The sequence below is a fragment of the Panthera leo genome, chromosome C2, assembly GCF_018350215.1.
Source record: "Panthera leo isolate Ple1 chromosome C2, P.leo_Ple1_pat1.1, whole genome shotgun sequence".
NCBI lineage: Eukaryota > Metazoa > Chordata > Mammalia > Carnivora > Felidae > Panthera > Panthera leo.
Window position 1 is genome coordinate 49,237,675 of NC_056687.1, and position 27,031 is coordinate 49,264,705.

Sequence of the window (27,031 nt, forward strand, 5' to 3'; positions counted from 1 at the left end):
TTTTTTTTTTTGATTCCACATATATGTGAGATCATAAAGCATTTGTTTTCTCTGTGTGACTTATTTCATTTAACATAATGCCCTCAGTTTTCATCCATATTGTAGCAAATGGCAGGATTTTCTTCTACTTTTTTTTTAGGATTTGCTTCTTTTTTATGGCTAAATAATATTCCTCTGTGTGTGTGTGTGTGTGTGCGTGTGTGTGTGTGTGTTGCATTTTGAGTTTTTTAAAATTAGAGAATGAGTGAGATTTGAGTACACATACTTGCTAAAGGAAGGGGAGTGGATGAAGATGTAGGGGAGAGAGGGAATAATGGAAGAAACATGGTTCCTTCAAAATGCAGAAGCATCAGAATCTAGAGTGTTGTTTGAAGTGTTTAGAGAAGCGGAAGAGACTCTGTTGTCACTAAAATGGAGAGGAGGACTGAATTGCTGGAGTGGATGCAGATAAATGTTTAGGCACAGGTGTGCATGGGAATGTGGGGTGTTTCCTTGATGGTCTCTAATTCACTGTGACATGGAAGAAAGGTTGGTGGCAGGGTTTCTTAGTAATCTGTTCCCCTCTGAGGCCTCTGAAACTGTTGAGATAGGGTGACAGCTGGATTTGAGCACATCCTCATTTCTCACTCCCGTCACTCCCAACACATGAAATAGTGTGTGTGTGTGTGTGTGTGTGTGTGTGTGTGTGTGTGTGGTATGCACTGTCTCTAGAGGGAACAGAGTTGGAGGCAGTGTGGGAGACACTTACCTTCTTTGGGACCATTGTGTCTTCCATCTCTTCATTGTTCCTTCTTTCCTTCCATTGTCAGAATATCAGCCTTCAACTGGCCACCACTGCTGCTTTCATTATGTATTCTTTTGTATTTTTGTTATGAATGCAAAATGTCTGATAGGTCATCAATATCACTAGTTATTTTCTTTCCACAAGGCTGACTGGTCAATAGGGTATGTTGGAGGTCACGATACACTGTTAGACATGTTTCTAGCCTTCTCAAAAACGGAGGCCCAAATTATATGGCAAGTGGAAACAAAGACAACTTTTGGAGACCACGGTCTTTCATCTTAATTTTACTGTTTCTGTCTTCACTTCTCAAATATTAAGCCTGGGAAAGATGTGGTGAAGGCCCTGAAAGATGAGCCCAACATACAACAGCTACCAAAAGGGTAGTTCAAAATCAGCCTTCTTCTTGATGAGACCACAGGTCTGGTTCAGTAGTGTTAGCATCCTGCTTGAATCAGGCAGCCTTTGGACCCAGTTCTGCAACGTCATGATGACTCACCTGCTGGAGAAATTGATTAAGAGCATTAAAGGAATTTTTACATTGTGGTAAGTTACACATGACATAAAATTTGCCATCTTAACCACTTCTAAGAGAAATGTTCTGTAGTGTTCCATATATTCACATTGTTGTACAAGCCATCTCCAGAACTTTTTCACCTTGCAAAAGTGAAACTCTGTACTTATTAAACAACTCCTCATTCTCCCCTCCCCCCAGTCCCTGGCAACCACCATTCTACTTTTTGTTTTTATGAATTTGACAATTCTAGGTACCTCATATGAGTGGAATCATACAATATTTGTCTTTTTGTGACGGGCTTATTTCACCTACATAATGTCCTCAAGGTTCATCTATGCTGTAGCATGTGTCAGAATTCCCTTCCTTTGTAAGTTGACTGATATCTCATCATTATGAATATAACATATTTTGTTTGTCCATTCATCCACTGATGGACACTTGGGTTGCTCCTATCTTTGGCTATTGTGGATAATGCTATTGTGAACATGTGTGTACAAGTACCTTTTTGAATCTCTACTTTCAATTTAATTTGAATTTGGTGTATACCTAGAAGTCGAATTGCTGGATCACATGGTAACTCTATTTTTAATTTTTTTGAGGATTTGCCATACTGTTTTCCGTAGAGATTGCACCATTTTACATTCCTATCAAGACTGCATACGGATTTCACTTTCTCTACATCTACACAAACATTTGTTATTTTCTGTTTTTTTTTTATTAGCTTACATAATGTAAGGTAGTTTTGACTTGCATTTCCCTAATGATTAGTGATGTTGAATATTTTTTTATGTGTTTATCGGCCATTTGTATATCTTCTTTGGAGAAATATCGATTCAAGTCCTATGCCCATTACTTAATCAGGTTTGTTGTTGTTGTTGAGATTAAGAACATTTTGAGATTATCATGACGTATATCTGGAATGACATAATAGGGTCTGTGTAAGTCCAAGGCTTTTTATTTTTCTCCAGTGACTCTATCACAGTTTCTGTTGTGAAACATAGTGAGCTCCTTAATGAATTCCAGTTTTAGCTGGTGTTAAATGTAGCTGCACCCAGTTATTTAAATTTATTATTATTATTATTTATTTAAAAAACTTTTTTTAATGTTTATTTTTGACAGAGAGAGAGAGAGAGAGAGAGAGAGAAGCAGAGAGAGAGGGAGACAGAATCCAAAGCAGGTTCTAGGCTCTGAGCTTGTCAGCACAGAGCCTGACATGGGGCTTGAACTCACAAGCTGTGAGATCATGACCTGAGCCGAAGTCAGATGCTTAACCAACTGAGCCACCCAGTTATTTAACTTATGATAATTTGTGCCAGCTTTTTTAGATAAACCAGATGGTATGCCTCTTGACATATCAAATATGAAGGTATTCATTATTTTCTGTGCTGATGACATGGTCTTGTGTGATGGGTGGTTTTTTTCAGAAGGAAAATCTCAGTGTCAACTATGCCATTTTTAGAATGCACTCGGGTGAAGTAGAGCTACATAGGTCTATTCAATAGCTAAGTGTAGTTATGTTTCAGGGGTGCTAGGGTGCTGGTGTGTAGTTTGGGCCAACACCACCCATTGGAGCCAAGGAGATTCAATTCTTCTGCAAATTTATGACTCCAGAGAAGGTACATTGAAGCTCATAAGTGATAGGTACAGATGGTTACCAGATTCTCCCCTAAAAATCTTTTAGGCCAAGGATATCTCTTAAGTACTCCAGGTACATAAATGTAGGGCTTTGCTGTACTTTTACGGCCTTGGGGACAGATCTAAAGCTGCTTTTTTGAGAAAAGTCTTATTTACCTATATGTGTCCTCAGCCCACTCTATTAAGGTCATACTACTGGGCAAGAGTGTAAATCAGACCCTCATCTTCTGTCTACACATCTATAGTCTGAGCATGAGAATCTCCTTTCAATCAGCTACAGAACATAGGTAGGAAAATTACGGACTCATTGGTAAACTCAGTTTTGGATTGCCTTATGTGGAAACCTTGTGAAAGCCCCAGTGAGAAAAATATGTGAGAAGCACAGCCAAAGAGGGTTGCTAAGCAATCATTCTTTTAGCTTCTCAGAGTAATTGGTGAGTATTGAGTCACAGTACCCAAAACTTGGTTCTGCAATTTCTCATTCTGGCTCCACCTAGAATTCTGTGCCTATACTAAGACCTAACAACATTCCTTCAACTATTATTGAGGTCCTCTATAATAAATAGCATGTATGGAACACCTTGGGTTTTCCTTTTCTTTTTTCTTTAAAAAAGTGTTTTTGATGAAACTGCAATAAGCACTGAGCTGTTACTATGTAAACAAAGTTATACCTTATAAATCATTTTCAGAGGAAAAAAGACTTTCCAAAAGTATATTTACTTGCTTCCTTTTTTAAAAAACAAGAATGAAGTTATATATGTGTGTATATATATATATATATATATATATATATATATATATTTTTTTTTTTTTTTTTTTTTTTTTTTTTTTTAGAGAAAGGTGGGGAAGGGCAGAGGGAGAGGGAGAGAGAGAATTTTAAGCAGGTTCCATGCCCAGGGTAAGAGCTCTGTGCAGGCTCTATCTCATTACTGTGAGATCATGACCTGAGCCAAACTCAAGAGTTGGATGCTTAACTGACTGAGCCACTCAGGGGTCCCAAGGTTCTGTATTTTATTAAAGTTATGTATTCTATGGTTTTCTTTGCTTCTGCCTTTTCTGTCAGGAAGATCAGTTTAAAGATCAATGTATTCTTTTTTAACAGCTTCATTGAGGTACAATTTAACATATAAATCAGCCATTTAAACTGTACAATTCAATGGTTTTTAGTAAATTTATAGAGTTGTGCAATGATCATCACAACTCAATTGTAGAATATTTTCATTCCTCCAGCCCCAGGCAACCACTGATCTACTTTCTGTCTCTGTAGATTTGCCTATTCTGGAAATTTCATACAAATGCAATCATACATTATTGGCCATTGTGACTGGCTTCTTTAATTAAGCATAATGTTTTCAAGTTTCATCCATGTTGTAGCATTTATCAGTTTTCACTTCTTTTTATTGTTAAATAATATTCCATTGTATGGACATACCACATTTTGTTTATCCATTTACCAGTTGATGGGCATTTGGATTGTTTTCAGGTTTGGCTATTATGAATGATGCTGCTATGAACATTCATGAACTATTATTTATTGTGGATATAGATTTTATTTCCCTTGGGTAGAAAACTAAGAGTAGAATTGTGAGCCGTTTATGTTTATGTTTACTTTTTAAGAAACTGCCCAACTGTTTCCAAAGTAGTGGTACCATTTTACATTTCCACCAACAGTGTATGAGCATTCTAGTTTTTCCATGTCCTCACCAACTTTTGCTATTGTCTGCCTTTTGGATTATAGTCTTTTTAGTGGATGTGAGGTGATATGTCATTGCAACTTTAATTTTGATTTCCCTAGTAACAAATGATAAGTATCTTTTCATGTGTTTGTTGCCTATTTGTATACCTTTTTTAGTGAAATGTATATTCAGAATTTTTCCCATTTTTTTAATTGGGTTGTTTGTTTTCTTATCATTGAATTGTAAGCATTCTTTATATATTCTGGCTATAAGTCTCTTATCAGATATATAATTTGCAAATATTGTCTCCCAGTTTGTGCCTTGTCCTTTTATTTTCTTTTTAAAAATTTTTTTTAATGTTTATTTTTGAGAGAGAGAGAGAGAGAGAGACAGAGAGAGAGAGACAGAGAGACAGAGAGACAGAGAGAGCGTGAGCCGGGGAGGGGCAGAGAGAGGGGAAACATAGAATCCAAAGCAGGCTCCAGGGTCCCAGCTGTCAGCACAGAACCCGATGCATGGCTTGAACTCACAGACGACGAGATCATGACCTGAGTGGAAGTCGGACGCTTAACAGACTGAGCCACTCAGGTGCCCCTTATATTTCATTTTCTTAATGATGTCTTTTTTTTTTTTATAGTGAATGGTGTCTTTTGAAGTGCAAAGCTTTTAAGGTTTTATGAAGTCCAATTTATCAATATTTTCTTTTATGGATAGTGCTTTTGATATCATACTAAGAAATCTTTGTTTTCCTTAACCCAGGTCATAAAGATTCTCTCTTATGTTTTCTTCTACAAGTTGTATAGTTTTAATTCTTTACTATTTTGAAGGAGAGATAGAGAGACAGAGTGTGAGCAGGGGAGGGGCAGAGATGGGGCAGAGACAGAGAGGGAGATACAGAATCCGAAGCAGGCTCCACACTGTGAGCTGTCAGCACAAAGCCTGGCCCCAGGCTCGAACTCCTGGGCTGCAAGATCATGACCTGAGCTGAAGTCAGACACTTAACAGACTGAGCCACCCAAGCACCCCTTAATGCTTACATTTGGTAAGGGATTTTTGGTCTATGATTCACGTGGAGTTAATTTTTGTGTATGGTGTAAAGTAAGCGTCTAAATCCTTTTCCTTATGGGTATCTAGTTGTCTCAGCAGCATATGTTGAAAAGATGGCTCGTGTAATTGTTGACTCTGCTTTTACTACATTTGTGTCTTTAAAGAAAAGCTGAAGTAAGTAGGGCATAGAGAATTAATGTATTAATGAAGATGAAGAGATTCTTCTGTGTTGAGGTTTTAAGCACTTACATTAGATAAGGAACATCTGGTTGATGTTTTAAAGAATAACTCGAACCATAATTTCATTTCGTTTCCTTCGTCTCCCCCATTCCCTCCCCAGCTCTCCACTGAACATCTGCTTCTCTTATGTGAGGGGAAGTGAAAGATTTAGGTCAGGCATAAACACAAACTATCTTTACTGTATTGTTCCCTTTTAAGACCAAAATACCCATCCTGCCGGGCCAGTTTAGCACTACATTACCCTATATCAACAGATCTACTGCAATTTTTGGAAGCTGGCTTTCCCCAGGAAACAGAACTGCTATTGCTACTTCTCGGTGTTATGTAATAAATCTAGCGGGTCACTTTCAAGGATGTGAACAGGAATCGAGAAACACTGTCCTTCAAATATCACTTTTCTTTATGTTAGCTTTATTGATGAATTTCTTACAAGAAATATCTTAAGAGACATCACTAGTGTTGTGAGCCCTCCGCATCCAGATCTCACATGTATCTATAGTGCTGGCTAGAGGTAACCCCAAATAAAAACAGGTTCCGTTGACTTCTGGCTTCACTGATGCAAGGTAGCAAGACCTTGGGGAAGTCTATCTCCCCAAAATACCATCCATTTTGCTATCTTAAATCTTTGCAAAGAACAGGATGATTACATTTTCCTCTCTGGGAATTTACTGAGTTCTTCTGTTTTATGGCACTGACGTAGCAGCTCTAATTGGGGCACTCTTCTACCCGTGGCTTTGCTAAAAATCCCTCACAATCAGGACTGCAGTGTAATAATAATAATAATAATAATGATAATAATAATAATATAATGCAATAGCTCATATGTATATAGCACTTATTATGCACCAGACATTCTTTTCTTGCCTTACATATATTAACTCATTTAATTGTTCCCTGGAGGCATACATTAAAGCTGGCATTGCTGGAGGGTATGAGTATAGAAGCAATTTAGTTAGTGTTTGGAGTATGATAAACTTCCATAAAATAGAAGGAAAGCCTTGAGATGATGGTTCAGGGATAGAATTGAACAGCCTGGTCCTTTTTGGGGTCTCATAATTTTTTTCAGCTGTAGAACTCATTTGAGGGAAAAGTAACAGGTAGGAAACATTGGTTTTCATCACCTCGCTTTGGTTAGACATATGCTTTGGATATTCTTCCTCAAGCACCTTCAGAATCCCCATCCACTTCCATGTCTAGGCACTCACTTCAGTAGCCTGGCTCTGGGCTACTCTAGGGCTATCCAGCACTTCTCATTGTCAGGCTGGGTCCCTGTTGGTGCTTTCCTGTCCTGTGTTTCATTGTGGCAGCCGTTTGCTGGGAAGGGGCAGTTTTGCCAACAAGGAGGAGGTCTTTTAAAATTCTAGCTCACTGTTGATCAGAACCAGGAATTTCCCTTAGTTTAAGATTTAGTTAGCAGACAGGGGCTCCTGGGTGGCTCTGTTGGCTGAGTGTTCAACTCTTGATCTCAGCTCAGGTCTTAATCTCACAATTTAGTTAGTACACAAACATTCTGGCTTTCTCTAAGCTTTTAGCCAGTTTTTTACATTTTAGTAGAAGATTCAGGAACACGTTTCTTGGGAGGAAAGAAAAGAAGAGGAGAGATTCTGGGGGCACAGTGTGTCTGAAACAGCAAGGGGGAACAAAGAAGGGAAGAAAAGTTGGAGAGCCTCTGTGTACCTCAAAATTTTGCTGAGGGCCTTGCCCTGACAGCAGGGTGCAGATAGGTCCTTCATTGCTGTCCCCCAAATCTCACCAGCACTGTAACAGTGGCCTTCTATGAGTTGTGCACTCACCTTTGTCATCTGACACAGGGGAATGACTCAAATGGTTGGAACGTCCAGACAGGTAAGAAAGGAGACAGGTTATTACAGATGGGGGTGGGGAACTTGTTTTGGACAGGTAGTTCCTGGTGGCATCAGGGAAAACATGCCTTAGGTGGCTCTCTGTGACTGATACATTGACTGATCCTGCTAAGTCAGGAACATGACCAAGATGGCCTTATTTTCCTCAGCTTGACTAAACTTTAGACAGGTTTCTTAGCGACAGTAGGTCACTGACCTCCCTTGTCTTAGAGCATTTACTTTAGAAAACTTACAATTGTAAATTCTTTATTTGCCCATCTGAGATGTAAATCTTTTCCTAGCCGCTTGCCCCTTTTACAACTGAGAACCATCTGTTTCAGGGACCTGGGAGACATCTTTTGAAATGTTATCATCAAGAAAGGTAGCATCCAGGTCTCCCAGTTTCTGTAGGAGGGTAGGAACCTAGACTGGTGTCAGCAAACACAGATGGCCTAATCACATTGACCAAACTAATGTCCTCCAGTACTTTTCAACTAGCTAACCTCAGCCCTTAGAAACCTTCCTGCTTTTTTTGTTTCTAGGGAAGTTAAGTTCTCTCTCCCCTTGAAGAAGACTTGAATTATGTCTTCTTCTTTTTCAGCCAAACTCTGTTCTGTGAAATTTTTCTTTGACATACAGACACTTGCACAATATTTTATCTAAACTGACTCTCAGTGTGTTTGGAAAGCCATTAAACAAGAAGACAGGATAACTTTATCATGGTGCACTGTTTTCTGGACTCATTATTGGGGGTCTGACACATACAGCATTTCATATGCTATTAATCACCTCCTCCAATAAACCCAAAACCCAAACCAGAATGCTTCTCATATTTCTTTGCCATAAGATACCTTATATATACACACGTATGAAAAGTATATATGCACAATGTTATATAGACAGACACACACAATTAGTAATAGCTATCATTTTTTTGTAGGTCTACTGTGTACTTTGTATACATACACATAGTACTTCATACATATTTCCTCATTTGATCCTTACAGCATTTCTATGAATCAGGTATCATTTATCTCAAGATGAGGAAGCCAAAGCTGAGAGAGTGAAGCGACTACTTCCAATTGCTGTCAGAAGTGGGATTTGAACCCAGTCAATCAGTCTACAAATCATGATATCAGGTTTCCAATTGTCTTTCAAAGATGCACTGAGCTACCTTGTTAGGATTCTGGTCCAGAGGGAAACCTGTATTTCCAGAAGGAATTAAGGAAGAACTTCTGTCAAACTGTCCCTTCATCCCTCCTCCCAGAAGCATTATAGAAGATTTTACTATTCCTTAGAGAACTTCATCTCAAAGTGTGTCCCAACTCTCACCTGTCACCTGTAATTTCTGCTTTGGGGTCTAGCCCCAAATCTTGAGGAAGACATTTTTTTTTTTCAGTTAATTCATTTTTGAGAGAGAGACAGAGTGTGAGCAGGGGAGGGGCAGGGAGAGAGGAAGACATGGAATCGGAAGCAGGCTCCAGGCTCTGAGCTGTCAGCACAGAGCCCCACATGGGGCTCAAACCCAAGAACCATGAGATCATGCTCTGAGCCCAAGTCATCTGCTTAACTGACTGAGGCACCCATATGCCTCTTGAGGCAGCCATTCTGATCTTCATTTCAGGGTTGCTCTGACAAGGATAGTTGGGGATCTGCCCTGGTGCTTCCAGCACATAGGATATATTCCTTCAGTGGACAGAGAAGATGGTAGCAACTTCCTCTTTGAGTCACGCATATTGTCTGTCATTCTGTCAACCATCTGTCCTATTAGCCACGCTTGGGTGATGAATAGAACTCTACGTACTGTGAGGTTACTAGGTTACAGCTTGTGACATCAGAATGCACAATGAACAGAGCATTAGAAAGTAGACAGACAGCAATGGTTTCTACTTATTTCAAAATATCCATGATGCCAGAGAAATACATCCCTGTTAAAAAAACCTAGGTCTTTGTAGCTCCCTTTCCTTCTTTGACATGGAATGAAAGAAATCTTTCCAGAACTGATCAACTTCAGTAACTTTTATATCAGAGTCTGTGCTTAAAAGTATCGCAAACAAAACTTCAGAACAATCACACTACCTAGAAAAAGTATTTCTAGGACTCTGAGATAGTCCTTGACCTGAGGAAGGTGGCAAGTCTTGTGTTTACTATGGGGCCTACCCCCTCTCCTATGGAACACAGGTTTTATTCTGTGAAAGCTGTGGGAAGCTCACCGTAGGTTGTGTACCTGAGCCACTTAGATTCAAGGCAGCAGTGGTGAGGTCACTAAAGTGACCTTCTCCTTTCTCCCAGATGGAGGGGCTCCTTCTCATGAGGCCTCTAACACATACAGCTCTACATATACATAAAAACTTCACTTCCATTTATTACTGGATAGATTTTTTTCAGTGTTGATGAGATGTTTTGTAGAAATCAACATATACTGTCCAGATAAGGAAAGTTTAAATGATTTAAAACAATAATGTTTCCTAATTATAAGCACTTGTGGGAAATTTGGAAAGTACAGAAAAGAAAAAAAAAATTACAATTGCATCAACCCAGAAGCAACCATCACTAACAGGTTTTTTTGTTTTCCTTTTGGTCTTTAATTTTGTAGCTCTGTTTTTTTTTTCTTTTTCTTTTTCTTTATTATTATTTATTTTTGAGAGAGAGAGAGAGAGAGACAGACAGACAGACAGACTGTGTGTGTTTGGGGGGCGGGGGGAGAGGGAGACACAGAATCCGAAGCAGGCTCCAGGATCCCAGCTGTCAGCACAGAGCCCCATGTGAGGCTCAAACTCACCAATCGCGAGACCATGACCTGAACCGCGAGATCATGATCTGAGCCGAAGTCTGCGGCGCTTAACAGACTGAGCCACGCAGGCGCCCATCGGTTTGTTGTTTTCAAGTGAAGACGCTCCTGCCCAAAAGGAACTTACAACTTTAAGGGCAACACAAATGAGAAAAATGAAGACAAAATAAGACTGAAAACCAGAGAACATGATGATAATGATGATGGTAAGAAAAAGCAGCTCTAATCCTTTTATAAACATATCTACTCAATTTTTATTCTAAAATAAGAAAATTCAGGGTGCCTGGGTGGCTCACTCGGTTAAGCTTCTGACTCCTGATTTTGGCTCAGGCCATGATCTCATGGTTCATGAGTCTGAGCCCCACGTAGGGCTCTGTACTCACAACATGGAAAAACGGAGTCTGTTTGCGATTCTCTCTCCTCTCTCTGTCCCTCCCCTGCTCATGCATGTGCATGCACACACATCCTCTCTCAAAATAAATAAACTTAAAAAAAATACAAGAAAATTCTAAGAATCCACATGGGAGTCAATTTAGGAAAATAAAGAAGTCTTTCTCTGAAGCTCCTAGTGCACAAACTGCAGTTAATTAGTGACTACAAAACAGTAAGTGGATGAGAATAATCAAAACAGCTAATGAGGGGCACCTGGGTGGCTCAGTCAGTTAAGCCTCCAATTCCTGATTTTGGCTCAGGGGCAAGATAGCATGGTTGGTGAGTTTGAGTCCCCTGTAGGGCCCTGTGCTGACAGGGCGGAGCCTGCTTGGGATTCTCGCTCTCCGCCCCTCCCCCACTCACACTGTTTCCCTCTTTCTCTCTCAAAATAAGTAAATGAACTTAAAAAAAAAAAAACTAATGAAAAAATGGGGGATTAATTATAGGCCTAGGAAGTCGGAAAACAAATCTGAGATGATTTGATATATACCATATTGTCGACAGGGCTCATTGATTTCTCCAAAGTGTCTCTGAGACACATACTGCCTGGAATCAGTCACTTCCTGCCTTGTCTGCCACCCATTGTGTAGCCACAAGTAAGTTACTTTGCCTCTCTACTGTTGTTTTCTCTTTTGTGAAAAAGGGAAAATAGGTTGTATTAAATGAGAAAATCCACCTAACATATTTAATACAGCCCCTGGTGCATAATAAGCACTCAAGAAATGTTGGGCATCATTAGAAATGGTGTAAGTCAGTAGCTAAGAGAGCAAGCCCTGGTCAGAGTGCCTTGCCATTCTTGTGGTTTTTCTACTTGCTTATAGGATCAAATCATCAACAATGACCTCTATTTAATTATAGTTTTTGTTTTTGAATTGCTTTATGATAATCATGAATTTATCAAAGTAGACATTCACAAAGTGCTTCTGGCAAGTCCAGAGTTTTCTAATGAGGACTGTTGCATCATAAAAGGCTCATAGAGAGAAGTATTTACTATTAATGAAGCCACGTGCATTTTCACCATTCAGATGGCAAAACCAAAAAAGCAATTCTTTCCCTTAGAAAGTGGAATGTTGGATATGTTTGGGGCCCATTACAACTTGACCTTTCAGCGCTCAGAGCTGTCCTATGGTGGGTAGGTGGAGAAAAGAATCAAAGAGAATCTGAATATATGTTATACTCTTTGACATTTAGGGAAAAGTCAAGAACATTTCACCCAGTATGTAGTGTTTGGCATGGGATTAGGATAATTTGTAAACATATACATTTTAAAATCTAATATTTATTGTTTTTATATTACATAATTATGTTTTTTTTTGAAACTTTAGAAAGCAGGAATAAGAAAATACAAATCTTAACATTTTAATGCACTTCCTTCCAAGATTTTTAATATAGTTATATCTAAATATATATTTATAGTTTTAATATGGATCTTTTAGTTTCTAAATTCCTAAAGAACCAGTAAGTCAACTTACTTGGGTTTGCTGGACATTGGTGTTTTTCAGAAGACCTCGTTATGAACGTTGGAAGAGCCTAGTGGTTGAAAATTACAGCTGGTTCCTTTTGAGTTCTTGTGGGATAGGATCCTGCTACTCAAGGTCTGGGAACCAGTAGTATCAGCATCACCTGGGAGCATATTAAAAATCAACAATTGTTGGTCCCACTTCAGATCTAGTAAATCCCACATGCATTTTTAAAATTCTTATTTATTTATTTATTTATTTATTTATTGAGCATGCACAAGCAGGAGAGGGGCAGAGGGAGAGAGAGAATCCCAAGCAGGCTCCGCACTGTCAGCACAGAGCCCTATGTGAGATCATGATCTGGGAGGAAATCAAGAGCCACCTGAGCCACCCAGGTGTCTCTCCACTCCCCCCCCTCCCGCAACTGCATTTTAATATAATTTCTGGGTGATTTGTATGCACATTAAATTTCGAGTAACACTACTGTAGGAGAAACTAGACAAAGTATTGTTTCTCTTATAAGACAGTTGTTGAAGGGCTGATTAGTCCCTAGTCCCAGAACAACATCCTTTCCTGCCAAGCAATCCATTGCTTCCTGGGGTCTCACTTCCACACAGGCATTGTTGGGACAAGTCTGGTTAGAGATCCACCAAACGGCCTGCAGGAAAAAGTTTTGCTAGGCACCCCCAGCCAGGAGATGAAAGACACAAAATAAATCTGGGACATGCCAACAGGCCAATAAAACTCCATAAATCTAAAGTCTGTGTTGTTTAGCATCTTATTACTTTATCACAGCACTTTTCCTGGGCTCACTGTCGAATGACCAGGAAATGGGTTTCGACCACTTGAAAAACCCAGCAGTAAAGTTTATCAATAGCATCTTCATCGGCAGGGGTCTATTGACTTGGAGAACTGAGGCTGACCTAAAGAACAAACCGAAAAGAAACACTCCAAAACAACATATCTGGAAGTAGAGCAGCTTTCTAGATGGGAGCAAACATGTACTTTTTTACACCCTCATATCCTTCATTTTCTGGAATAGGAATGTGTCTATCTACAGAGCAGGGTTGTGGCCATTTCCTGGTGAGCATGACTAATAATAATAATAGCCTACATTTGACAGCATTTTATGATTCACAAAATACTATAGCAGTGCTTCCCAAATTTAATGTGCATGTAAATCACCTGCAGATCTTGTTAAAATGAGGATATAATTGAGTAGTTCTGAGTGGGGCCCGACTTGTCTTTCTAATAAATGCACAGGTGGTGCTCATACTGCTGGTCCACAAACCTTATATTGAGAAGCAGGTTGTTACCATGATTTCCTCTTGAGATTCCCAGAAATTCTGTGAGGTAGGCAGAGCCGACATTTTTTCCCCTTTCCCCATGAGAATATTGGTCCTATGAGGGTAAGGATCTGCTGACTGCTATATCCCAAGTAACTATAATAGCAGGCACTCAATAAATTTTTGTTGGATGAACAAATGATTGCATCTTAATCTTATAGAGGAATTTGAGTAATGCTTTAACCAAAGTCACAGTCTGATAATTCAAAGCTGGCATTTGAACCTAAGAAACCACTTAAATCTAAGTTCGGTACCAGATGAATCTACTTTAATGGTTTGACTTCCTTCCTTCCTTCCTTCCTTCCCTCCCTCCCCTCTTTCTTCTTTTTCCTCTTCCTCCTCTTCCTCTTCCTCCTCCTTCTTTGGTAAAGGTAAATTTTTTTGAAGAGACCTTTTAAATTGAAGTATAACATAGGAAAATGGCCCAAACATCAGCATAGACTTGACTATCTTTTACTGTGGGAACATACACCTAGAGCCACCTCTCAGATCATAGAATTATCAGCTCCCCGGACACCTGTCTTGTGCCCAATCCCAGTGATTATTCTCTCCTTCAGACATTGGTGCTGTTATGACTTTTATCATCATAAAATAGTTTTGAACTTGATAGAAGTAGAATTTTATAATATATACTCTTCAGTGTACACCTTCAGTGTTAATTTTGTGTTCCTGAATATAGCAGTAATTTGCTCATTTTCACTTTATAGTATTCCATTGTGTATACTGTGCATATTCCATGAATATACCACAATTTATTGTATGTCTCACTGTTGATGAGCTTTAGAGTTGATTCCAGTTTTTGGCTAATATGAATAGTGCTGCCTTGGACATCTTGTACATGACTTTTGGTGAGCATAAGTACTTATTTCTTTTGGATATGTACTAGACATGGAGTATTTATCATTTGGGGTATATTCAGTTCCTATAGATATTGCTAGCCAAACATCTTCCAAAGTGGTTGTATTAATTCTTTTGTCTTTGATTGTAATGTTGATTACATTCCCTGGGTAATCATTAAAATTTTATTTTCCCTTTTGCTGCATGAAGAGTTATGATGAGTTTTATAACTATGACTTTTGGATCAGGATAGTGGATTGAACGCAGATATTTATTTTTCTTCCTTCAAAAACCTCATAAAATGACAATAAATAGATTTTTTTGGAGAAAGGTATAAATCTAAAGGGATATAAAAAATGAGAGGGGAAATAATATCAACACAATTTGAGATACTTAAGAAAGCTGAATCCTATGCCAGGCAGAAACTGAAAAGTAAACTGATTTACAGTCCAGACTCCCTAAAAGCTTGAGGAATTGGCACACAAGTACTTCTGGAAGAGGGGAGGTAGTGCTAAAAAGGATAGTACTGATTTAAAGTCTACTTAAAAAGCAGTTAGATTCCCCTCCCCCAATCCATAGACTCAAAATTGTTTTCTACCCCTAACCACCTGGAGGAAGTCTGAGAAAATTATCACTGGAGAGTGTAAAACAGAGGGTCCCTGCACTAGGATTTGTCAGACACAATTGTGGGTAGAAGTTTGATGTTGAAAACATAGGGATTAAATATATCCTTAATACTGGGAAAATATCTTCTAGATAGGAGACTGGAAGATCCTTCTCTAGGAACTCTGCTAGTCCAAGAAGAAAGAAGTAATGATACTGATATTTGGGAAGGAAGATCTCCAAGGAAATGGTCCAGCTAGATCAATAGGTACAGTGAAGCCCATGGTAGTCAAACACCAACCACAAGCTCAGAACTTCCTATTGGCCCTTTTAGGATCCAACTCAATATGTGTAGACAAGCAGGGTCACCAGCTAGCTGAGATTAAGATTTCAGCATAAAACATAGAGATCGAAACTAACACAGAAAAAAACTAACAGAAAAAAAGTAACCTGGAAGAAAAGAACATTTGTTAGGGAAAGACTGTTTTTTTTTTTAAATTTATTATTTACTTTTAAAATGTTTATTCATTTGGAGAGAAAGAGAGAGAGAGAGTGAGAGAGAGAGTGAGAGAGAGAGAGAGAAAGAAAGAAAGAGAGAGCATGACCAGGGGAGGGGCAGAGAGAGGCGGAGAGAATTTCCAAAGTGTGCTCTGAGACAACAGCAGCTAACCTGATGTGGGGCTCCAGCTCACAAACTGCGAGATCATGACCTGAGCTGAAGTTGGATGCTCAACAGACTGAGCCACCCAGGTGCCTCAAGACTTTTTTTTTTTTTAATTTTAAGTTTATTTATTTATTTGAGAGAGAGAGAGAGAGAGAGCGAGCACGAGCAGGGGAGGGGCAGTGAGGGAGAGAGAGAATACCAAGCAGGTTTCATGCTGTAAGCACAGAGCCTGACACAGGGCTTGATCTCACAAACTGTGTGCCCATGACCTGAGCCAAAATTAAGAGTTGAGTGCTTAACCAACTGAGCTATCCATGTGCCCCAGGGGAAATACAATTTAAAAAAAAAAATCATCATTAATATTCTCAGAGAGACATAAAATGTTATTGCATTCATGAAATAAGAACAGGTTGCTTTAAAAAAAAGGACAATTGGGAACACTTAGAAATTAAGAATATGATAACAGAAATGAAAAGAGGGAAGAGAAACAGAATAGCGGGAAGATAAAATTGAGATATCTACAAGTTGAGCTAAAAGGAAAAGAGGTGGAAAAGAGAAGAGAAAATATAATAAAATTAGAGGACCAGAACATGGGATCCAATACCTTTATAGTAGGAGTTCCAAAAGGAGACAAAAAAAGAGGGAAAATAGAAAGGAGGAATTCATTACCTAAATAAAGAAACTTTTCTAGAACTTAAGTTTAGAGTTTCTAGGTTGAAAGGATCCATAGATTGCCCAACAGAACGGATTAAAAATAGACTCATTCTAGAGTACATTATTGTATTAACTTCACAATATTGGTGAAATCAGGAAGTTCTACAAACTTCCGTAAATTAAAACAAAACAAAACAAGTTGCATACAAAATACGTATATATAAAAAAAAATCAATACACCTATGCATTTTTCAACAACAACAACAGAGGCTAGAATATAATGGAACAGTACTTTCAAATTTTTGAGGAAAAATTGTTCCTAACCTAGAATTCTACACTCAGATTCATAAGTAAATATGAGAATAAAATTTAAAAAATTCAGATACTCAAGGTCTGAAAAAAATTTTATCTCCCATGAGCTCTTTCACATAGATCTCCTACTGAATATGATCCATTAAAATGAGGGAGTAAACTAAGAAGAAGAAAGGAACAGGAGATAAAGAACAGGGGATTTAATAAAAGAGAGTGTAAATTCTTTGGAATGAAAGAAGGGAGATCCTAAGATAATAGAGAGGCACTGAATATAGACAACAGCTAGGCATTAATGTCCAGAATTAAGTAAGTAAGTAGGCTACAGAAAAGATTTTTCTCAAGAAGAGGAACTTAATAGACTGACACTGTGTTCACAATATACTGATGGGAGTTTCAGACATCTGGCAGAGAGCTTGGAATCGAATTGTGATAAGTAAATAGAAAATTGAGCATATGAGTAAATAAGGAAAAAAGCAGGGGTTATTAATTGTTCTCCAATCTCCTCTCCCACCTCCCATGAAAGAAAAAAACCTTGTACAGGAAAGGAATCAAGTAGACTACAAGTCTCAACTGTGAATGGCATTTACATATTCACAATAATGTAAACAATGTTGATGTAATCAAAATTTCAATACAACTCTGTTGAATGAAATAGATGGTGAATGAATGAATGAATGGGGATGGTGGTGGTTATGGGAAAAGAGTATTAAAGAAAGCTAAGCTTCATCTTCCCTGGTAGAAAATCAATAGATAATGACAAAAACTCAAGACTCAAGGAGATAACAATATATGCATGTTACTTAGTGATCTAGTGATAAAATCCTCTGAAGGAGAGGAATGATGTTGCCTCTGGGAGGGGGATGCTATTTTTTAAATTAGGTCTTGTAAAGTAAGTACATGTCTCTTCAAACTATGTGAAAGTGTATCTCTGATAGAAATAACAACTTAGAATAAATTTTATTTTGATTCTACCACTGATGCCTCTCTAACTTTCTTAAGGTTTATTTTATTTGTTCATATAAATGAGCATTAAAAAATTTTTTTTTAATGTTTTTATTTTATTTTTGAGAGAGAGAGAGAGAGAGTGAGCATGAGCAGGGGAGGGGCAGAGAGAGAGGGAGACACAGAATCTGAAGCAGGCTCCAGGCTCCGAGCTGTCAGCACAGAGGCCGATGTGGGGCTTGAACCCACCAACCGTGAGATCATGATCTGAGCCAAAGCCAGATGCTTAACCGACTGAACCACCCAGGTGCCCCTAAAAATGAGCATTTTAATCCATAATTTAAATATGTCCAATTTTTGCCAGTTGTTCCGGCAAATTATTTGTAGGTATCCCAAGGATCTCATTTGTCAGTGACCTGTTTCTCCTGCACATGCATGGGTTCTGGGAAACAGTGACGAGGAAGAGAGAGGGAAGAAGAAAAAAGAATTTTCAGATGTTACTACAAATAGATGATTTGTCTATGAATAAGGAGAATCCTTGGCCCTGGATAATTCAGAATGAACACACTTCCCCCTCGCTCAGAGCTGGAGCCACAAGTTTATTCTCTGTGGCTTATGCAGTGACTAGTGTGGAGAAGGAACCTTGTAATATAATGAAAGAACCAAGGTCCTGTAATTGACACAGATGTTCAGGTGTGAGTCATTGGCAAATGATCATTCTTACTGTGAAATGGTCCTTCAAAGAAGGAAAACCCAACATGGTGCAATATGTGTTACAGGTAAGACAGCGGGTGTAATTTTGGACGCGAAGTTGCTCTGGCTTAAGTTCCTTTGGACTTAAGTCCCACCTCTTGCTTAGAACTCTTCTATTGGTTGTCCCTATTACTAGAACATGGCCTCTCAGACTTCAGTGAGCCTCCAAATAAGCTGGAGGGCTTCTTAAAACACATACTCCCCGAGTCCCCCCTTCAGAAATGCTAATTTAGTAGGTCTGGCAGAGGGCTCAGAATTTTCATTTTTAACAACTTCCTATGTGCTGTTGCTGCTGCTGAGTGTGGGGGCCACACCTGGTGAAGCACCAGGTGGTGAATTTTGAGAGGTTCAGATGAACAAAGAGTTTTAATGGGCAAGAATGAGTGTGTCAGCAGCTTGTAGGAATTGCTTTTGTTTTTAAAATTAAATATATCGTATGAACAGAAGAGTGTACAGGATGTATTTAAACAAATATGTATTTGTTAAGTTTAAAGGATAATCTTTTAAAAAACCCAATGTATCAGGATGTGGAACATTCTAGAACATTAGAGTACCCTTGTGGTGACTTGGTTAAGCTAATATTTTGTTTGTTTTTAGTATCTGTGTTCATGATTGAGTCTGGCTTGTAAGTTTCCTCTTTTGTACTGCTCTTGTCAGTTTTTGGAGTCAAGGTTATGCAAAGCTTATAAACAGAGAGTTGAGTAGTTTTTTTTCTATACTGTGGAATAGTTTGTGTTAAATGGAAATCAGTTATATTAAAATTTTTTTAATGTTTATTTATTTTTGAGAGAGAGAGAGTGCACGCATGAGTGGGGAAGGGGCCAAGAGAGAGGGAGACACAGAATCTGAAGCAGCCTCCACGTTCTGAGCTGTCAGCACAGAGCCCGATGCGGGGCTCGAACTCATGGACCGTGAGATCATGACCTGAGCTGAAGTCAGTTGCTCAACCAACTGAGCCACCCAGGCACCCAGAAATCAATTATATTCAAAAGTCAATTTATATGTATTCAATAGCCAAATATTCTTGTGCCATATGGAGGAAGATATGTCCTAGAAGCCAACATAAGTGACTACATTTGCAATTCAGTATCTTTAATGCTTATAAAACCTTTTTAAGTTTCCTGCTTCTTGAGTCAGGTTTTGTAAGCGATAAATTTCTAATATTTTTCTATTTCACCAAATTTTTCAAATATGTTTTTACTTTTAAAATTTCTTTTTAAAAATTGAGGTATGATTGACATATAGCACTGGGTACATTTATGGTATATAATATGTTGACTTGATACATTTATATATTGCAATATGATTATCACTATAGCTTTAGCTAATACCTCTATCATTTCACGTAATTACCATTTCTTTTTTGTGGTGAGAATATTTCAGATCTAGTCTTGTAGCAGTTTTGAAGTGTATAATAATTGTTGGCTACAATTCCTATGTTGTACATTAAATCTCCAGAGCTTATTTAGTTTCTGGTTGCAAGTTTTAACCTTTAATAACCTTACTCTGCTGCCCTTCCGCCTCTGGTAACCACCTTCTACTCTTTGTTTCTACATGTTCAACTTTTTAGATTCCATATATAAATGATATCATACATTTTTCTTTCCCTGTCTGACTTACCTCACATATAATGCCCTCAAGTTCCATTCTTGTTGTTGCAAATGGCAGGATTTTCTTCCTTTTTTTTTTTTTCTTTTTTGGCTGAATAATATTCTGGTGTGTGTGTGTGTGTGTGTGTGTGTATCTTATAACTTCTTTATCTTTTCATCCATTGACAGACACTTAGACTGTTTCCATATTTTGGCTATTATGAATAATGCCACACTAAACATGGACACACAGAAATATCTTTGATATCCTGTTTTCATTTCCTTTGGATAAATATCCATAAGTAGGATTGCTGGATCATATGGTAGTTATACTTTTAATTTTTTGAGGAACTACCATGCTGTTTTCCACAGTGGCTGTTTCATTTTACATTCCTACCAACAGTGCATGAGGGATTCCTTTTCTCTACATCCTAGCCAACACTTGTTATTTCTTATCTTCTTGATCATCGACATTCTAACAGATTGTTAGAGTAGAGTCATAGAGAGGACATGACCTCTGGCCAGAGAGCTGGATGCAGGCAATTGGAGGCTCCTCACCCCTCCCCTGCTCTTGGAATGTATGTTTTGCCCTCCATCCCCACAGTAAGCTCCTTTCAAGGATGCAGCCTTGGGAGAGCAAAGTGTTGCTGACACTGTCTGCTCTGTGTCAGTGACTAAACCCAGTTAAGGTCTCTAGGTAAACTTAAGATTCTGGCAGGCGGGTGCAGAGATCCACTTGCCTTGTGGCGACCAGAGACAAGTCTCTGAGTAAATTCCCTTGCATATTAAACCCGCCACCTGCCAATCTGCAGTGGCCTGCCTCTTTCTTTGGTCTCTCCTTGCCTTCTGTGTACAGGGGCCAGTTGCTGCACATCCTCGCCAACGCTTGTTATTTCTAGTCCTTTTAATCATAGTCATTCTCACAAGTGTGAGGTGATATCTCATTGTGCTTTTGATGTGCATTTCCCTGATGATGAGTGATGTTGAGCATCTTTTCATGTTCCCATTGGCCATTTGGATGTCTTCTTTGGAAAAATGTCTATTCAGTTCCTCTGACCATTTCCTTTTAAAATTTCTGGTATTATTTGTGCTTTTATTTTCTTGAACCATCTTACTAGAGGTTGGTAAATTGTATTAATTTTTAATTCAGCAATTTTTGGCTTTGTTATTTTCTCTTATCTATTGATTAACTTGTCAACTTATTTTTATTTACTTTTTTTCTATGTATGTTTTTTGGCTAATAAAAGGTTTTAGGACTACCAATTTCCTGTAATTTCTGCCTTAGCTGGATTTACCCAATTTTGTTTGTGGCATTTTTATTCAGTTCTACATTTTTTTCTGTTTTCCAATTTAATTTCTTCTTTGACCCATGAGCTATTTAGTTTATTTATTTGCAAACATATGGGATTTTCTAGTTATCTTTCTGTTAGTGGTGTCAAATTTAATAGCCTTGTGTGGTAAGAGACTGTGCTTTGAATTAAAACAATATTTTTGGTATCTTTTGAAACTTACTTTGAGGATCAGGGTGGGTCAATCGTTGTGTTTCAAGTGTGCTTAAAAAGAAAGCAAATTCTGCTGTTTGGAGTTCATTGTTCTCTCTCTCTCTCTCTATATATATATATCTGTATATGTATATCTATCTCTATATATCTTTTAAAAATATATTTATCGTAAATCTTAATTATGATTTTTATATGTAATTAAAATAAATTTATGTAAATTTTGCTGAGTTTTTGTATTCTTGATCTATCAAATACAGAGGGATTTATTAAACTATCCCTATATGATACTGCATTTATCTATTTCTTCTCCTAACTTTTGCTTTAAATATTTTGAGGTGTCAAATGTTGCATAAAAATTTAAAATAACTTCTTTCATATGAAATGTACCTTTTGTTATTAAGAAGTGATACTCTTTAAAGCTAGTATGCCTTTGAGATTATTTCATTTGATATTAATGTAGCTGCATAATTATATAATTAGTGGTGATGTTTTGCTGATCCTTCCCTGTCCTCATACACTGCTCATGTCCTCCCTTCCCTGTTTTGTTCCCCCTTCCCACTGGAAGTGACATTAAACAGTTGGAAGATGGCTTTGGGGACAAATAGTAATAGTCCTGACTCTTCCTCCCCACTACATACCCAGAAGAATTAGAATACATGTGTATCAGAATACATATGTGGGGGTAAAATTGCCCCCCTGCAGTTGTATAGTGATAAGTGGTCAGCTTTGGTAATGTACTGGTTCTTTATTTCTGTGCTGGCCTGGAAGGAATCATGGTAACCCCATGGTGTTGAGAATGGTGTGATCTGGAGTCACATCTGAAGCACCATTAGTCAAAGGGGCCATCTACCCTTAGGGAGGTCTTGAAGAATAGAAATTAAGAAGCCCTATTCCAAGTAGCAAAGCTACAAGGAAATTAGATCTTGCATATTCCTGGATGTGCTCCTGTGAGAAGATTACTCATGTAAGGACTGTCTTCTGATTTCAGCTCACATGTACCTAATGAGATCCTTCCCTATTCCCCATTTCTCCCGTGCTCCTGAATAACACAATCTACATTTCTATCGAGGGTGCATCTTATGTGGAAGGTAACTGGGACAGTTTAATGACATGGCTGCAATTTTGGGGACACTCCTCCCTTCAGGAGGTGGGGTCTATGTCTCTTCCACCTTCATATGGGTGGGTTTGTGATTGCTCTGATGAATAGAGCACATTAGAAGTGATGCTAGGTGACTCTGAGGCTGGGTCACAAAAGGCCGTGAAGCTTCTTCCTTGTTCCCTGGAGTGATTGTCCTCTGAGCCCTGCACTATCATGTAGGAGTTGTGACTACCCCAAGACTGCCAAGCTAGGGAGGCCACACGGAGGCACTGTGGTTGACAGCTCCAGCCGAGCTTGTCCTTTACCCATCCCAGGCCAAGTATTAGACGTGTAATTAAAGAAACCATACTGAAAGTGGATTCTCCTGTCCCTGCTGTTTCAGCCATACCTTTGGAGTCACCTTATAGCCTTTGGAGTCATCATAGCTGAGTCTCCAGAAGACGCTGAGCAGAGAAAAGTCATCTCTGTGTGTTCTGTTAAAATTCCTGACCACCAGAATGGACAAACATAATAGCATTTGTGTTGTGAGTGTTATGCCACTCACTGTATTTTGAGGTGGTTTGTTATGCAGATAGATTAGCTGAAACAATAGTGCCCACAAACAGGCAGTTGAGAGCTCACTTTCCCCAGTCTGTCACCATTTCTCTATTTATTTACAGCCACTTACCTGCTAAGATCAAGAAATCAGGATTATTTGGTTGTATATAGAAATGTGTACACAGTAACCACTGCTTTCACCTTGACTTGAGCTTGGCTTCAGACCTTTGTAAACGAGCTGCCAGGCTGAGCAGGATCAACCATTGTTAAGGCATGGAATGTGTCCAGGTTTTCACTTGGAAGATGATTGCTCCCCAGGATGGGCTCATCCATCACAACTAGGTTTCCTGTTTGTGTGGCTAAATGTATCAGATGATAACTGGGGGAAACTTGGTATCTTTAGAATAATCCTGCTCTATTCATTTGCTTCTGAAAAGCAAACAAAATAGCACTTCAAGGCTTCTTGCCCCTTGACATGGGATATTTGTTTCAAAATGTATCTGTGGGGCAGTCTGCATTTTCTTTTGAGGAGATCCTAGGAGAAAGGCAGCCTTATAGGCTGGCTAAATATTACACTTGCCAGATTTCAGGTTGTGCCAAAAGTTTAGCCTTTTCTTTTTCCATTGAAGTACTGGAAAGCATTGTAGTACTTTATTGAGAATGGTGAATAGTATCTATTTAATCCTCATTGCTTTATAAAACAGAACTTCATTTTTCTTACCTTTTCTGGATATGTTTCCTCTTATTTATTACCATAACACCCAGGTACTCAAATCCTTGACTAAACTCATTGGCAATATTTGTTCTACTTTTATTTATTTTTTATTTTCATTTTTTTTAAGTAAAAGGCAAAAAATTATTTGATGTGAAGAGAAACCAGAGTATTATTCTACTTTTTTTTATAGGCAAATAAAACAGGGTACTCTGATGTAGCTGTCTAAACTTGGATCACTTACAGAGTCCTGAAGTGTTATAAACATCCATAGGGAAAGTCCTAGAGAGTTAACCAAGAGTTGGTTGGTAAGAAAGAAACTTGCCAGTAAAATGGTTGACAGCATCTTTTATTTTATCTCTGACATGTCTCTTGGGTTTCCTTTATATTTGCCACTTAAAAAAAAGTTTTTTTTTTTTTTTTTTTTTTTAACATTTTTTTGTTTTTGAGAGCTTGAGTGGGGGAGGGACAGAGAGAGAGGGAGACAGAGAATCTGAAGCAGGATCCAGGTTCTGAGCTGTCAGCACAGCGTCTGATGCAGGGCTGTGAGATGGTGACCTGAGCTGAAGTTGGATGCTTAACTGACTGAGCCACTCAGGTGCTGCTAGCTTCACCACTTTCTTAGACTATTACAAAAGGTGGCTGCTGTCCTTTGTATTCAGACTTGGCTCCCTAACAACTCCCTTCCTTGTTGGTCTGTGGGGCCACAGGCTCTGTGTTTTGTGGTTGTGTCTCCATTGCCTAGCATAGTGCCTGGTGTATAGCTGGTGTACAAATATATAATGAGAATATGCAGGAAAGGTTTTCTTTCCTGTGAATGGTAAAAACATTCACATTTAAAAAAAATAGAGTACTTCCAATTTTTCTGAAGGCCTTTCAAGCTTAAGAAGGTGAATTTTCAAAGGTAATGTTTTTTCCAGGTATTTGAGAACTATTGTATACATATTCAGGGCTTCAGAGGTCTATTTACTGTCCATATTAAGGACACATTACCTTATTAGAAACATTAATTTTTTTTCAAGGAACTAACAGTGAATTTTAGATTTCAAGCCATTATGTTTCTTGATAAAGCTGCCAGAATCTCTGCATATAAACAAAAGTGAAGAGGTGTAATCTTATATATTAGTAAAAGAGCAATATTCAGTGAATCCAAGTGGCTTCTAGGGCCCTGAAGGAACCTGTGCACCAGGGAACCTTGCTCTCAAGCCAGGATCAAAACAGATTTCATGGTAGGGATTCAGACTTTGAGAGGGGGAGGAAAGGATTGCATGAACGTTGCATAGTTTGGTAATAAAACACTTAATTGGAAATACTTTCTCATTTGTTCTCTGACAGAAAAGTCAAAAGAGATCTTCTTGGGCTTATGCTGGGATTACATCCTGATAAACCTATAGTAAGTTGAAAATGTTGGATGTCAAAATGCATTAATACACCCAGCCTACTGAACATCCTAGCTTAGCCTAGTCTACCTCAAATGTGTTCAGAACACATTAGCCTACAGGTGGACACATCATATAAGCCTATTTTATGATAGAGTGTTGAATGTCTCATGGAATTTATTGAATACTCTACTGAACGTGAGAAACAGAATGGTTATGTGGGTAGAGAATGGTTGTAAGTGTATCAGTTGTTCACACTCGTGATCACGTGGCTGACTGGGAGCTCGGCTGGCTGTCCAGCATGGTGAGAGAGTATCTTACTGCATATTGCTAGCCCAGGGAGAAGATCTACAACCACAATTCAGCATGCCATTTCTATTGAATGCCTGTTGCTTTCCCATTATTGGGAAGTTGAAAAATTTCAAGTTGAACCATCTTAAGTCATGAACCATCTAGATTGGAAGACACTAATTAGTGACACTAAGCAGTGATAGGAGATAGGAGGAGCCTCCCTTGTCTCCTGTCCTCCACCCTCCACATGTCCTTCCCCTACTGTTCTCCACATAATAGCTGGAGAAATCCTTCTAAAAACACCTCAGTCAGATCATATGACCTCACACTCAAAATGATCCATGGCTCAGGGCTTTGCATAACAAACATGAATAAAAGCCAAAAGCCCTTCTGGATTCTGGCCAACTCACAGACTCAAACCACTCTTTTCTATGAGCTTTCAGTTTCATTCATACTGGAAGTTTCCTTGTTGTTTCTGGAAAACTCCAATCCCATACTCTACATTTGCTGCTTCCTTTGTCTTTAACACTGTTCCTCTAGATATCCATGGCTTGTCTTCTTGCTTACTTAAGTCTTTGCTCAGTGTCATTTTTTAAAAAATGTTTTATTTATTTTTGAGAGGGAGAGACAGAGACAGAGTATGAGCTGGGCAGGGGCAGAGAGAGAGAGGGAGTCAGAATCCACAAAGCAGACTCCAGGCTCTGAGCTGTCAGCACAGAGCCCAATGTGGGGCTTGAACCCGTGAACCACGAGATCATAACCCGAGCTGAAGTCAGACGCCCAACTGACTAAGCCACCCAGGCGCCTCACTCAGTGTCATTTTTTTCAGAGGCCTGTGTGACCATCCTATCCCCCTTTTTTAGCATTCACTACTGCTTGACAATCTGTTAGGGAACATCAATTTACTGGCTACTCCACTGGAAAATGAATTCCTTGATATCAGATACTTTGCCTGTTGTGAGCACTGATGTATTCCTGGTGCCTTGAATGGTGTCTGGTGTCTAGCTGGTGTATACGAAATATTTGTGAGATGAATGAATAAATGAACAAATGAGAGCAATTAAATACAAAATAATGTTATGGTGAAAGAAATTCAGGCAAATGGGTTTATAAATATTTCTTGAGAATATTCCCTCAATACTGATTTTCATGATATCAGCAATTGATTTATCCAAATTGAACTCGGCAGAAATAAAAAGAGGGAGGGAAGAAAAGAATGGAGAGCAGGGATGGGCTAGAGGTGGGGGATAGAAAGTGGGGTAAAGATTGGGATGAGCAGTGCTGTCATTATTTGTGCACTGTACTCAGGCAGAAGATTCAATCAAACCTGACATAGGCAATGTCTTTGGTGGAAATCCATGGAAAGATCATATGGCTAATTTTAAGTGTTT

At 38.7% G+C, this 27,031-nt stretch overlaps 1 protein-coding gene and 1 long non-coding RNA gene across 4 annotated transcripts in view; one reads left to right on the plus strand and one right to left on the minus strand.

Annotated features, from left to right (window-relative positions):
* Positions 1–1,052: 1,052 nt before the first annotated feature.
* LOC122229951 lies at positions 1,053–9,175 on the minus strand. The gene is made up of 2 exons (XR_006207208.1): positions 7,574–9,175; positions 1,053–1,283 (listed from the first exon to the last, which is right to left on the minus strand). It is a non-coding gene; the product is annotated as an uncharacterized LOC122229951 (long non-coding RNA).
* A 1,359-nt stretch (positions 9,176–10,534) lies between these two features.
* The window catches only part of ZPLD1 (zona pellucida like domain containing 1), a 536,628-nt gene continuing 520,131 nt past the window's right edge, over positions 10,535–27,031 (plus strand). For all 3 annotated transcript variants that reach the window (XM_042955552.1, XM_042955553.1, XM_042955551.1), the window contains exons 1-2: positions 10,535–10,734; positions 11,465–11,556. The gene's annotated coding sequence lies outside the window, so the exon portion shown is untranslated. The remainder of the gene's footprint in view (positions 10,735–11,464; positions 11,557–27,031) is intronic.